The 14,183-nt window shown below is 36.5% G+C and overlaps 1 long non-coding RNA gene across 4 annotated transcripts; it reads left to right on the top strand.

Annotated features, from left to right (window-relative positions):
• The first annotated feature begins 275 nt into the window (after positions 1-275).
• On the top strand, positions 276-4,916 carry LOC140006089 (uncharacterized). 4 transcript variants are annotated; one of them, XR_011813691.1, is made up of 13 exons: positions 276-707; positions 833-878; positions 981-1,069; positions 1,252-1,291; positions 1,380-1,441; positions 2,251-2,322; positions 2,635-2,667; positions 3,022-3,074; positions 3,187-3,263; positions 3,460-3,511; positions 3,632-3,733; positions 3,810-3,913; positions 4,827-4,916. It is a non-coding gene; the product is annotated as an uncharacterized lncRNA (long non-coding RNA). The 4 variants fall into 4 exon arrangements; XR_011813692.1 differs by having other exon boundaries at positions 985-1,069; XR_011813690.1 differs by lacking the exons at positions 276-707; positions 833-878 and having other exon boundaries at positions 895-1,069; positions 3,339-3,511.
• The last annotated feature ends 9,267 nt before the right edge of the window (positions 4,917-14,183 follow it).

Below are 14,183 nucleotides of genomic sequence, written 5' to 3' on the forward strand. Positions count from 1 at the left end.
AGGACTGAATTAATATTTTGGTCCATTTTGGAGCACTAAATTGAAATTCACCCATTATCAACATAAGTAGATAAAGAGCCGAAGGCCTTTGATGACCTGGAATGGTTTTCGTCGTCCTCTCACGTGCCGCACATGTGAGTCACCAGCCTCTTTTTTTCCGCGCGATGCGCCAAATACTTCCTCTCTAGGGTTTTCTTAAATTTCCTCCTCCGCCGCCGCCGCTTTCTCTCTTCTCCCCTTCTCTGCTTCGCCTCACCTTTATCCTCAGAAGCTAAACCCATCCCAACAGTCCTTGATCAGATCTTTCCCTCTTCCTCTTGCTCTCAAAATCTTTATTATCTCTTCTTCTCCTTTCCTTCCAACTCTTTGATTTTATTCTTGAATATTACTTCAATTTTTTTATTTTTTTTCTTTATTCTCATGTTTACTGCGCCTGCCTGCCGTCCCCAATTCCCCACTCAACTCGCCACACCGGCTACTACGACCAATTTGTCATGTCTCCCAGCTCCGGACATCACAGAATTTAAAAGCTACCAGTTGCCACTTTCTGCTGGTCCCTAGGCTTTTCTTTTCTATCCACAGCACTCCACCCGTCCATCCGGCCCAAGCTTACAGCTAGATGAAGGAACAAAGCATAGGCCTCCACTACCCGTGCCAACTGCCTATTTGTTCCGTGTTTTCATTTAACATTTGAAGCTTCAAACCCTGTAAACGATACCTAACCTTTTCCACAATCGTCTTTTATTTTCGTTCCTTGGCTGAGAGACTGCCGACTTTGTCTTGGCTGGGATTACTTTTGATTTGTTGACTTTTACTTTTCGGTCAAATATAGAACCGAGAGTGAAGCATTGACTGCTGCTTCCTCTCTATTGTTTCAGGTACTACCTCGGTTCTTCCGTTACTTTCCGTTAATTAGTGATTATTTTTCTCTCTTCTATTTGGTTGCGTCGATGTTTTGTCTTGTTTTTTCTGGAATGCAGCTAGAGTGTAGATATGTGGTGGCCCTCTTAGAGATGATCTGAAAGAAAATATTCAATCCCAGATCTTCAAGCTAAAGTAGTAGAGTGAGGTATGTGCGATTTTCTCTAATTTTTTTCCTAATTATTTCATTTCATAGGATTTTTTTCTGAATTTTCCTGAAATTTTTTTAGAATGCCAATATTGATTTTATTAGAAATGCCTCTACCGAAATTTTTCTGGCTGCTTTTCAAGTTTATTATTGCTAATTAATTGGATTACTGGAATGGACAGGTTGTTGCAGTTAAGCAATTGGATAGAAATAGACTTTAAGGTAACCGGGAATTTTTGGTTGATGTTCTTATGTTCAGTCTTTTATATCATTCTAACCTTGTAAATTTAATTGGTTACTGTGCTAATAGGGACCAGAGGCTACTTGTCTATTAGTTCATGCCCTTGGGATCATTGGAAGATCATCTTCATGGTATCATTTCAGGCATTCTTGTTCATTATCTTGTCAATTGTTTGCGGTTTAGTTATTGCATGCATTTTTAAGTTAAATTTACATGTTTACTGAAATTTACAAACTACATAAATTTTCTTAAGGAAGGCTTGATGACTGTGTAAGTTTTGTTTAGTAAGTTAATTGGGTTTTTTCTACTTAAACTAACTTTTATGTTGATTGCTCTTTTTTTACAATAATGCCATTTATAAGGAAAAATAAAATGCAGAACTAATGAAGCCTCAAGGATAGAGCTTAGGCTCAAACTTGCTTATTCTAGGTATGGGGGTCAATATTCGTTTCAGGAAAAGGGGAAAGGTGGGGTTGGGGGCATATAAGTGGCATAGTATGGTGAATGGATGGTTTGGTGTTTTTAATAGTGGTGATAGCTGCTAGCATTGAAGAATCTTAAGTCCTTTAAGGTACTGCCTTCATTATTTTGTCATTTCTCTCCATTGTTTTTCCTTCCATGTTTGAACTATTGTGGTGTTGCTACTTTTTGTAATTATCAGCTGTTCTTTTTGCTTGTTTCATGGTTGTTTGTTTTGATTTTTCTGCCCTGAAATTTTCTGTTGGTTTTTTGTCCGATAAAATCCATCTAAAGATGACTATTATTTGTGTTAGTATGGCTTCTGCCTCCGATTAGTGATGCAAATTTACTTCTTTTTCAATATCGAACCAGCCTTTGCATTTAGAATAATGTCTTCTTTAACTTTCTGCCTTTTGTTTTCCCTGTATTCTATACTTTTAGATGATTTATTATTGTTTTCCTATTATTGTTGATCTATTAGGGTTCAGCTGCAGAAAGTGCTTTCTCGGGGATTTGATGAAAGTTCTTGGCCACTCCAAACTAAAACCGGCAGGTATACTCTACAAAAGATAAAAGGGACAATTACCTGCCATATTCACTCTTTTGTAGGTTAATACATACTTGAACATTTAAAATTGTACTTATGAGAAAATTGGAATAGCTACTCAAACTTGGTATATTTGTAAAATTTTGACAAGATTGATAAACATGCTATATTGTTTACATGGTATTTTTCTTACTTGTATTTTGCTAAATGGTTTAAACCATGCCATGAGATAGATGGATATATTCAATGATGCACTGGAATGTTTCTATTTTCATGCTTAATAGTTGCTATTAATTCATTTTCTATCTTCTGTTGCAGCTTCTAGAAATAGCTCAAGTTCCTGATGAACATGTGAGATTCAATTTCTTCTGGTTTCTTTACCTTTTAGCGAAATGCTTTTAATTGTTGGCATACTGCATGTAATCTTGTGCAATTTAAACATTGTTTCTTTAAATAACTATTTCTACATAAGAAGGTCCCAGGATTGATGTATGTAGGGGTATAAGCACGTTACATATAACCAGTTAGGTTAATCAGTATGGTTGTTTACTTAATGTGGAGTTAGATCCATCGACCTATTTAGGCAACTAAACAAGGGTATCCAGAATTAGCCCATTCTTGATGTAACATCTTTTTCTTGGGTTACACAATTTCATAGGCATCATTTTGATATTAAAGGATTATGCTGCTCCTCTTTTTTTACAGGTGAATGAATTCAAGTTGATAGGGAAGTTCAAAATTTTCAATCCCAACAACTTGTAAGTGTTATGCTTCTCATTTGAAGCTAAAATATTATTTGCTTCAAGCACTGTGGGCAATGCTTCCTTCATGGAAAATGCAATGGAATGATATATTTCTGCTATCATATAGATGGGTGAACTTGAAAGCAATCAAAAAGACTTGTACAAGAAAGTGCACTGAAGATGGAGATTATTCCAAATCCAAAGGTTCTATTTCTTAACTATCCGTTCTGCATTCTGCCAATGTATTTGTTCTTCTATTTAATTTTGTCTGATTAATAGGAAGTAGATGGGGTGAAAGTTCTTCAACTTGAAACTGCTACTGGCGCTACAATAAGGATACATTAACCTTATCTCTTGATATTCATTTAAACATCTTTATTTTCCATTTCTTTCCATTTAGGTTTATCAATATGGCATTTCACATTCAGTCTCCTCTCTACCAACAACCAAAGGTAAGAAGTAAAATCATTTACTTTCAGCCCCCACCCCCAATCAGTTCTTTGATCATGCTATTGAATTCTGTTTTGAATACTATATGAATTGCTATTTATTCATGCATTTAACCTTTACAGTCCGACCTGTAACACTTTGTCTGATGACGGCTATGTGGTCTGCAACGAGGCTAGGAAAAATCCAACTAACCCAACTATGAATTGGGACCTGAATTTAAGAAGGTTGAGATTTTAGCCCCCTATCTTTCTCCACAGGTTGAATTGTTTATATAGCTAATTGTTTTTTTCACTTTTTTAGGTAGGCAACTTCTTAAGTCGTATCAAGTCTATTCCCAGTATTGTTGAACTAGACAGCCTAAAGATGAGTGGTGATGGTGGTTTGGATCTGGTATCACCCTGAAGGTAATACAAACTAACTACTGGTCTCCCTATTACTCTGTTTCCCTGTTACCCTGTTTCTGAAGCTTTATGGATGTATCTGTTCCTTGAAGATTTTCTTGTGATGTGGCAATTTGTGGTTGTACAGTGGTTTGTTATTTCTTATTTAGTGTCCATATGGCATATGCATTAATTTCTTCTTTTCTTTTTTTTTCCCCTTGTTTTAAGGGGAAAGTGACAATAACTGCAAAACCTGGAACCAAATTAGAAATTCCAGACAAAGTTGTAATTGCTGATAAGGTAATATATGCAGCCGACTGCCTTAAAAATTTGGTTCACCGATTCAAAAAAAAAATTGGTTCATGGTGCATAGCAATTTGGCTTTACATTCTCTATCTATTGCCAGGTTATAAATGGCCTTGAGGATATTTAAGAGGTCTAATTCTCTGGAAGTGATGCATAGTTTTGCCATTTTTAACGTTGAAAGAAATATTTGTTTCCATTTGTTTTCTTTGTGCAATTTTTTTTTAAAGAGAAGGTACTGAAAATTCGAAAAGTGATTGACTACTTTTGAACTATTTAAAAAGATTATTTGAGAGATATTTGGTGAATTATGGTCCATAAGAAAGAATAATTGGCACGAGAATATTTCAAGCAATAAAAGATGAAATCCCTTCAAAAGTTGTATAATTGAAATTACATTGTTGATGTTAAGTTCCAAATTTTGAACTTTAAGTATCATCAACTTCAAACTTCATATTTATAGGGTGAACTGGTGGTTTAAGAAGAATTATTCTCAATTTCGCAGAATGACGTTGGATGTTAATGTAGGAAAAATTTAATCTGATTGAAAAATTCTTTTGTAATAATCCATTGTTCATTCTCTTCTGCTTGTTATACATGTACTTAACCCAAATCGTCATTTGGTTTTTTGTAGGACTGGTTCCAAAACTGAGCTTGCTCCAGTTTCAGTTTCAACAGGTTCTCGCGCTGATGCAATACCATATTCTGGGAAATATGATGGGGTAGTTGGCATGTTGGGTACAATAGAAGCCATCAATGTTCTAAAGCGGTATGTTGGCTAAATTGGCTTGACTGACTCTTGTTAGCCCTCTTCAATTCTTAAATTGTACCATGGCCCAAAATTCAAGGTTGCAGTTGTTTGCTAGTTTGCTTTACCTAAATTTTTCGCTTGTTCGATGGTAGGTAATTTTTTTACGGAGTTGGAATCTTAGAGAATTGCCTTTCCCCCCTACTCCTTTATGTGTTTCTTGGATCCTTGCTTTACTAATGCTGCTATGCAATGGTCTTAATGCTAATTTTTTCATCTTTTTTCCTTGTATGCTTTGTTCTTTCCCTTATGCTAAATATCTGGCTGTGATTGTTTGCTGCTTTTTGATGTTTTATCTTTTCTGGAGTTTTGTTTGATTTCTTTTGGATTTTTCATAAGAGATGTTAAAAAGTAGGAACAAGTTTTTGGATACAAATCTGGAGAAAGTTTGTGGAGCTTCCCACACATTCATTTGGCAACCAAGATACACGTGATGCTTTGTCTGCAGCAATCCACCATGAGAACAAAGCTGTCATGTACCACTGCAAATATCCGCTTTTAAGGTTTATTGATGACTTCATTTTCATGTCAACGTCAAAGAAACGGGCCTCTTTGTTCTTCTCCCGGTTGCAAGGAGGATTTCATGGATACAACTGCTATATGAATAAAGGGAAATTTGGTGTAAATTTTGATATGGATCATGTATCAGGATTCAGGTCAAATATACTCTATATGGGTTAACTCTATGGTTGACCATCCCCACTTACACTCCCTCCCAAAGGAAGCGTTGCTGAAATTAACAAATGTAAAAAAATAGGGCAAGATTGGAGTGGAGGAACTAAAAGAGGAAACTAGAAGACGGGCAACAAAGTGCGACATTGGCAAAAGTTGTGGAACAGCGGCATCGTTGAAGGAAAATAAGAGCAAAGAGAAGGAAGAAGTGGTGGCGGAAGTAAAAGTTTTTGGTGATTGGGGTTTAATAAAAGAAGAAGAAAGTTGAACCCAAGTTTGAAAGTGGAAGATCGTGGGATTCGAAAGTAGTGAACGACCACAAATCAGTCAGGTAAAACATGAGGAAGCCTAGAATGATATAGTAATGCATGTAATTTGACCAAAAAGTGGAAAAACCTTACTTTCTGGATGTTGTTGGTGTACACTATGATGATTGTACAGAGGGATGGCACACATGCAAAATTTTGTGTATAGTAATTGATAAGTGCAGCGTGATAGGAGCATTACGTGTTAGCCTTTGATCGTCGAAACAGGATAGTGGGAAAGGAGGGGAAAATGTTGCGGCACAACCGCTTGAGAAAATGTGTGCATGGATTTGGGAGGGAGTTCGTAGGTGTAAAAAATTGGTGTACGTTCTAATTACTATATGCTGAGTAGATGTACAATATGTTGAGTGTGTGATACACTGCGTTATCAAATAGTCACAAGATAATTCAGTGAAGGATGGGTCATACAGCATGTTGGCTAAAAATTATGTTATGGTATGTGAGAAAAAAGTGACATGGAGAAACATTGATATGGTGTGTTAAGTGTAAAGTATTAACATAAGAAACGTTAGTTTGGGATGGGTATGTTGTATTTGATATTTCAGATCTGTATGTCTAGTGTAGCAGTTGGTGTGTATGAACACAATGTTGGCTAAGTCTTACTTTTTGCGGACTAACAGGCACAGAGAAGAAATAGAGTACAAATATTAGTGTAAAATTGGTATGTCGTATTTTGATCGTCATTACTGTATGTCTATTATATTAGTTCAAGTGCATGAATACAATGTTAGATAAGTCATACATGTTGTCCTTTAACTGTTACATGGTTTGGATTAACAGGTACAGGACAGAAAGAGAACATAAATGTTAGATTGAAAATGGAATATGGTATTTGGGACTGCATTGATGTATGTTTATTGTAATAGGTGTTGTGCATGAACAAAATGTTGGATAAGTGTTACATGGTGTGGATTAACAAGTACAGAGAAGAAACAGAGTAGAAATGTTAGTGTATAATTGGTATGTCATATTTGAGACTTCGTTGGTGTATGTTTATTGTATTCGTTGCTATGCATAAACACAATGTTGGATAACTGTTACATGTTGTGGATTAACAGGAATAGGACACAAATAGAATAGAATTGATCGTTTGAATTTTATATGTCGTATTTGGGTCATCATTGGTATATGTTTATTGTATTAGTTTATGTGCATGAACACAGTGTTCCATAAGTGTTACTTGTTGTAGATTAATAGGCACAGAGAAGAAACAGAGTAGAAATTTTAGTGTCAAATTGGTATGTCTTTTCTGGATATTCATTAGTGTATGTCTATTCTATTAGTTCACGTGTATGAACACAATGTTGGATAAGTCTTACATGTTGTTGGATAACTGTTACATGGTGTGGATTAACAGGAATAGAACAGAAAGAAAAGAGAAAAGGTTAGATTGAAATTGGAATGTCGTATGTGGGACTACATTGATGTATGTTTATTATATTAGTTCTTGTGTATGAACAAAGTGTTGGAAAAGTGTTACATGGTGTTGGATAACTGTTACATGGTATGGATTAACAGGCACAGGCCAGAAAGAGGAGAAATGTTAGATTGAAATTGAAATTTGCTTCCATTTGAAACTGCATTGATGTATGTTAATTGTATTAGTTCTTTTGCATCAACAAAGTGTTGGAAAAGTGTTACATGGTGTGGATTAACAGGCACAGGCCAGAAAGTGAAGAGAAATGTTAGATTGAAATTCAAATTTGCTTCCATTTGAAACTGCATTAATGTATGTTAATTGTATTAGTTCTTGTGCATGTTCACGGTTGTGTTGGATAAGTGTTACATGGTGTGGATTAATAAGTACAGAGAAAAAATAGAGTAGAAAAGTTAGTGCGTAATTGGTATGTCGTATTTGAGACTTCGTTGGTGTATGTTTATTATATTCATTGCTATGTATAAACAGGATGGCACGGATAAGAAGCAAAAGACGGAACAAGAGTTTAGACGAAAATGAAGGAATAGAGGCAGCGGGGACAAGTGAAGTTAGACAACCAGTTCCACCGCTGAATCCGTGGATGAAGTTTAGGTAATGTTGGTGTTTATTAAAAATAATAATGATGAGTAGAATGCACAGTTAATTGGTTAATATTGAATGTGTGTAGGAAGGAGTATCAAAGCACCGTTCCAGCGAAAGGCATTAAGATAACAGAGGTACGCATAAGAACTAAATAAAACATTAATTTGGAAAGTTGGGGCGCGGTAAAAGTAATCAACACAATCAGAAAAGGGTTAATATCAGAAACCTCCCTCTTGGTTTCTTAGAATCGCACCTAGCACCCTCCATGTTATCAAAATCACACTTAACACCACTGGAATGACAACTTTGATGTCATTGTCAGCCCCTCTATTTGAAAATAGTAGTAAAAAATGAAGTATAGGAGAGAGACTCTATTTTTGTTCCTCTTTTATCCATAACCCAAAATGAGTATACTTCGTAGGAGCAAAACAGGTATAAATCTTGATTTTTAGTATACGTAAATGATCATATAATAAATAATAGGATAGCATCAGGGTTGTAATAGGATTTGTATGAAACTGTAACCGAATTTGTTATTTTGTAGACCATGGAGTACGACGATATGTATCGTTTGGAGAGATGCGAGGTAAATAAGGTTGTTAGATCAATCATCCTTGAATAGGGTAACACGTTTTGAAAATTTTGTAATTTTGTGTAACACATTAGTGTACATATGGGTACAATACGTAATAATCGTATCTCTTATGATAGGTTTTACGGATAGTTCAATTAGAGTTACAATTTGTAAAAAAATATAACATAATTCAGAATAGTTATCAAAAAATTCTTAAAAGAATTTTCTGATTTTTTTTATCTGTTTTGGTATACAGTTTTGTTCTTAGTTTTGTAGTGGAGTATTGGTCTCCGTATACTGCATAGATTATTTTTAAATTATGGCCATTCAACTTTAGTTGTGGTATAACATTATTTATCCAGATTTTTTTTTGCCTCTGAATGAGTTAAGGTTATTTGTGGCATGGGGTAGATGTTGGTGATTTTTGAATAATTTGTTATCTTTTGATTAGGATAATCTGTCACATCCCACTGCCAGGGGTGCTAGGTGTGATAATATTAATTTGAGAGGTGTCAGATGTGATTAGAACAAAAGTCAGGGGAGGAATTATACTATTAACCCATTAGAAAATGATGATGACATTAGGAATGATTAACGATTATATGCATCGAATGCAGTATAATAAAATGGTCAAAGCAGCATATGATAAATTGAGCGAGGAAGAAGTACAGAAGCGAAAAGAGAACTATTGGAAAGAAAAAGAGGAGTATAAGAGAGAAATGACGCGACTTGGAAAGACTATACCGCCAATAAAGCAGTATAAGGTAAGCACAAAGCATGGATGAAGTTTAGGTTTGTATGTAATAATCTGTGTATGACTAACTAAGTTTTTCGCTTGAATTTGATTATAGAATCCGAAGTACACCATTCGTTGTTCACCAAATCAGATGGTTTGGTTAGCATCGAACATTGATGAAACAAAAAAACAGCAAATCAGAGATATGGGGTTTGGAGGGCTGCTGGAAATACAGTGTCGCTCCATTCCGAACGGCATAGGAACCTGGCTGGTCGACAATTTTAATCCTACACTAAGCAGCTTTCAATTACATGGAGATGGTGTGCTACCCCTAACAGCAAAAGACATCGGTTTCATCCTTGGAATCCCAAATGATGGCCCCTTACCAGTTGAAGATGCTGATAGCAGTGAGGGTGGAGATTCTGGACCAAGTCGCCGAACATACAAATGGAAAGAGCTGCCGGAGGAGTTAGTATCCATGAGCAGTGGGGACGAGTTCAAGCGACTATTTGTTGCATTTGCTTGTGGATGTCTATTGGCTCCAACTACACGGGCTGAGCATAAAATCCGGCTATGGGGTTGCACGAAGGTGGTTACTGAGGTGGCCTCATTAAACTGGGCCCAGTACATTAGAAATGTACTATGCAATAGGATATTAGAAGTGCAGAAGAAAAGCGGAAAGCAGCACCAATATGTTGGGGGCTGCATCTTTGTTCTACTGGTAAGTTTAATTACACGTTATTGAAAGTTAGTAAGTCATTTAACTAGTAGGGGATGCAACGATTTTGAAATTTTAATTAGGCACATGAAGGTTGTTTATGCAACGTACATATTATGATATGATAAGTGAGTATGAAGGACGGGAAAGAGGATTGTCGAACATTAGATATAAATAAAATTTTGAAATTCGTGATACATATATTGTTTGCAAATGATATAAATGATGAGTCAGTCGCCAATTGGCTTGCAGGTGCATTACCTCGATCGAGTGACAATACTAAAGCATAGAGTGGCTCGAGTTACACCAAGAGCAAAGGCATGGACAGATGCTTTAATTTCACAGCGGGATGCATTGGAGATCGATAATCTCGGAGGTTATGGAAAAGGAAAACTAGTAAGAGAGATAATTATTTTTTTGCTTGGATAAGGATTGTAACTTACTAGTTCATATGTATAAGACACACATACCATGTACTTATGAAATGATGGTTTGACTTTATTTTCGTAGATTGGGGCGCATGAAGAGGAAGAGGCTGAATCAGGTGCACAGATAAATGAACTACCCCCTGAGCTAGTTGGAATAATGATGGACAGCGGTCATCATGACATTGCTGTAAGCTGCCTAACTTTTCTTAGAAGAAAGTTCATTCTGTAATGTTGTTGCTTAAGAGCAAATGTTATGCATTTATACTGATGTTTTTGTAAGCAGCCAAACCTTCGTAACTGGGGAAAGTTATCTTGTCCGATACAATCATGATAAATCTTCCATGACCGCATACAATCATTTTGCGTTTGCTATGCATAACATACAAAAATAGGAAAGTTTGTTGTAAGTGGAGTTTGGGACAAATAAGTACACCCAATCGTTTGTTAAGCTTTGTAAAAGGTGGCAACATTTTTCAAATACCGGTCACAAATAACACTATTGTTGTGATCTAAGCTAGGTACATTTCTTGCATAGAACAGATCGTGTCGTATTTTCCATATTCTATGACAGAAAAGAGCAGTGAAAAAAATTCTCGCATATTATTCATGCAAAATATAAAAGTAACTATCATAACCTCATTCGATTCGAGTGGCAAATACAGCTGAAGGCATTTTCACATATAACTGGATATTCATAACTTAGTCATGAAAAATATTTCACCAATTGAAAGTGAAAAGGCAGATTTAGTGAGATCCACAAGGAAGTAATACACATCAATGCATAATTTCCTATTCATCTGTTCTGGATTAAGTCGAAACGAGCTATTCATTATAGTTTGTTAATGTATAAGCAGGCTGAGCTTTCAGAAGTGTACAGTATGACAGTGAATTGTCAAAGAAGGATATTAAAGATTGCAGAAATATTGTGTTCTCATCCTAGGGCCAAAGCAGCAGCAACAGAGGTCGTTTCAAAGGAAAAGCAGAAACAGAGGCTGTCTGATTCAGAGCACATACATCTTGATATGGAAAGCGAAGATTATTCAGAATATCAATCGGCTGAGGATGGAAAGGACTCCAAAGATCTCGATGACGGTGATAGTGAAAAAGAACAAGATGCCGGTGGTACTGCCGATGACATTGTGACGTCAATCAGATCAATAGATGAGACTGAACCAACAAATCGGCAAGCAATAGGGCAGAAGACGGTTGAAAAAGAGCAAAGTGGGAGAACTAGTGATGGAAAGGAGGCAGAAAATGATGGCATCACAGGTGATGGAAAGGATATTTCATTCAGTGGAAACAAGGCAAATGATACCCCACCAATTGGCCAACCTGATTCACGAGACGTTGAAGTACATACTGACCATATAACAAGCATTTCTGACCGCATTACGGATGAAGCCACACAACATATGCAGCATGATTGCTCAACAGGTCCCATACAAATTGAGCATCCTTTGGATGGGCCAAACACACCGAGAAGGTTGCGGTCTTATAGTCGCAAAAGGAAAGGTTAGTAAACTTGGTGGCTGTCAAGAATTTGATATACGAATTTCCATGAATTTATTGTATTATGTTCTGTCGACTGTAAACCCTGATACCGTTGAGGCTGAATTATTGCGTAATGCATTTTAGTTTTGCATATCAATTGAAGAGTACTTGGCTGATCGGTTATCGGTTAAACTTTACTGCCCTGCTGCTGACCTATTAATTTTTTGTATAACACGCATACCTAAGCATTATTCTGTCAGTGTGAACTAATTATTGAATTATGTTTTCTGATGTATTGATATCTTCAGCAGCTGTTGAAGATGAGAATGAGGGGAGACCAACTCGGGCAACGAAGAAAAGCAGCATGCTACGGTCAGCCGAGTACCTTCTGCCTTCACACGTAACAGTCAGCACGTACGATAAAAGGATCGCTGCATTCGCGTGGGAGGTAGATCAGAATCCCAAGTAAGGTTCCAATGTGTTTATAATACGATTATAAGGTTATGCTACAGCCACTTAAGAATTTATAGTTGCCACTATTTGTTAAGTGCATCTCTCCAGTCCATTCCTAATGAATTCATGCATGTTTTGAGGTTAACTCAATGTCCCTCTTCTTCGATTTAATTATTTGTTAGTCACCAAGTTAAGACTAGCAAAATGTACTTCCTGTTAGGTGTTAGTTACTTGATTATTTGTACATGTGGAATGGAGATTAGATATAGAATACTCAAATGTTACTTTTGAGAATGTTAGACGGATTCTTGAACCCATAATCACGAAAAAATAGCAAAGTCGTGAGTGGGTTTGAGTCGTTTTAGCCACGAGGATGTAAGAAATAGGACCTGAAGTTATGATAAGGAGGGTGTGTAAGACTTTTTCTGAAATTTTTTGAATTCGCAAAGGAGGAGAGTGAGACTGTCAAAAGCTGAATGGGGGTATCTGAAATTATCCCTTTTATAAATAGTCAGTCATTTCTTGCATGTTGCCTTTGAATTTTTATGCTCTCCCAGTTAGAATTAAAGTTGGTTTGCAGTGGCATCACTTCTTCTTAGAAGACGGTTGTAAAATTTCTCCCAAATTACGTATCTTTTACTACTTGATTATAATGAAGAAGTAGCAGAAGGTAGTAAAATTTCTCCATCCTAGGGGATGCATGGTTTATTAGTGCTACTATTTGTTGGCTGAAACTGAGTGTAACAACTTGATAAAGCATTTACATTTTTGTAACTCATGGTTGATAAGAACTGGCAAATTTAAATAGCGTCTCCTTTTGTCTCGCGTAATGGCAGGGAGACTCTCATTCAAATGTTTCAACTTTCTCTCACACGAGATGACCTCAGGACTCTTTGTGATGGCATGCATGTCTCGACTCGGGTTAGGCATATTTGACACATACGACAAATAATACATTGTGTTGGTTTGGTAAGGTAAAGTGATAGGTTTTTGAAATGGCAGTAACTAAATCAATTCTGTCACTGTGTTGTGAATAAACAGGTCATCGACATGTTTGCCCGGCATATCAACTGGGGCGGGGCGACTAGCACAACCAGTAGAGTCAAACGCTATATTGTCGAGCCTATAGCAGTTGTAAGCATTAAAATTGTTGTTGGCTAATGGCAAGTTATTCATTAAACTATTATGAAAATTTCGCACAAATGCATGTTATAATCTTATACTAATTCTGAAAATCACCGTTAACACTTATATTCCCTTGTACTGATTATTAACAGGATGGCATCCTGAATCTTCGAAAATTCGATGCACAGTCGGATGACATCCTAACTGCTAAGCTTATGAAGTTGTTCAAGATCCGCGGCCCGGATAATTCGGCTAATCCTTCCAAGTGTCAGTTGGTATGGACATAATCTTATCGTAACTATTGCTGAATTTGTATTTATTGGCAAATTATTAGTAAACATGAAAATTATGGTAGTTTACCATTGAAATGGTTTTTGCTCTGCATCAGATTCTTGTCCCTGTCTGCGTAGATAGTTACTGGTTCGTGTACTCCTTCCATGTCACGCATCACGTAGTCCATCTGCTAGACCCTGACCCACAACAAGCAAAAAGCAAAGATATTACAGTTCTAAAGCGCTTGGTATGATTGTTTATGGGAATAGTTCATTGATTTTTATCATATGTTGAGTTACTTGACCGTGTTTCGTGCAGCAACGTGGCCTCGGACTGATAATGGCAGCTAAATTTGGGATGAAAATTG

The sequence above is a fragment of the Coffea arabica genome, chromosome 4e (assembly GCF_036785885.1).
Source record: "Coffea arabica cultivar ET-39 chromosome 4e, Coffea Arabica ET-39 HiFi, whole genome shotgun sequence".
Lineage (NCBI taxonomy): Eukaryota > Viridiplantae > Streptophyta > Magnoliopsida > Gentianales > Rubiaceae > Coffea > Coffea arabica.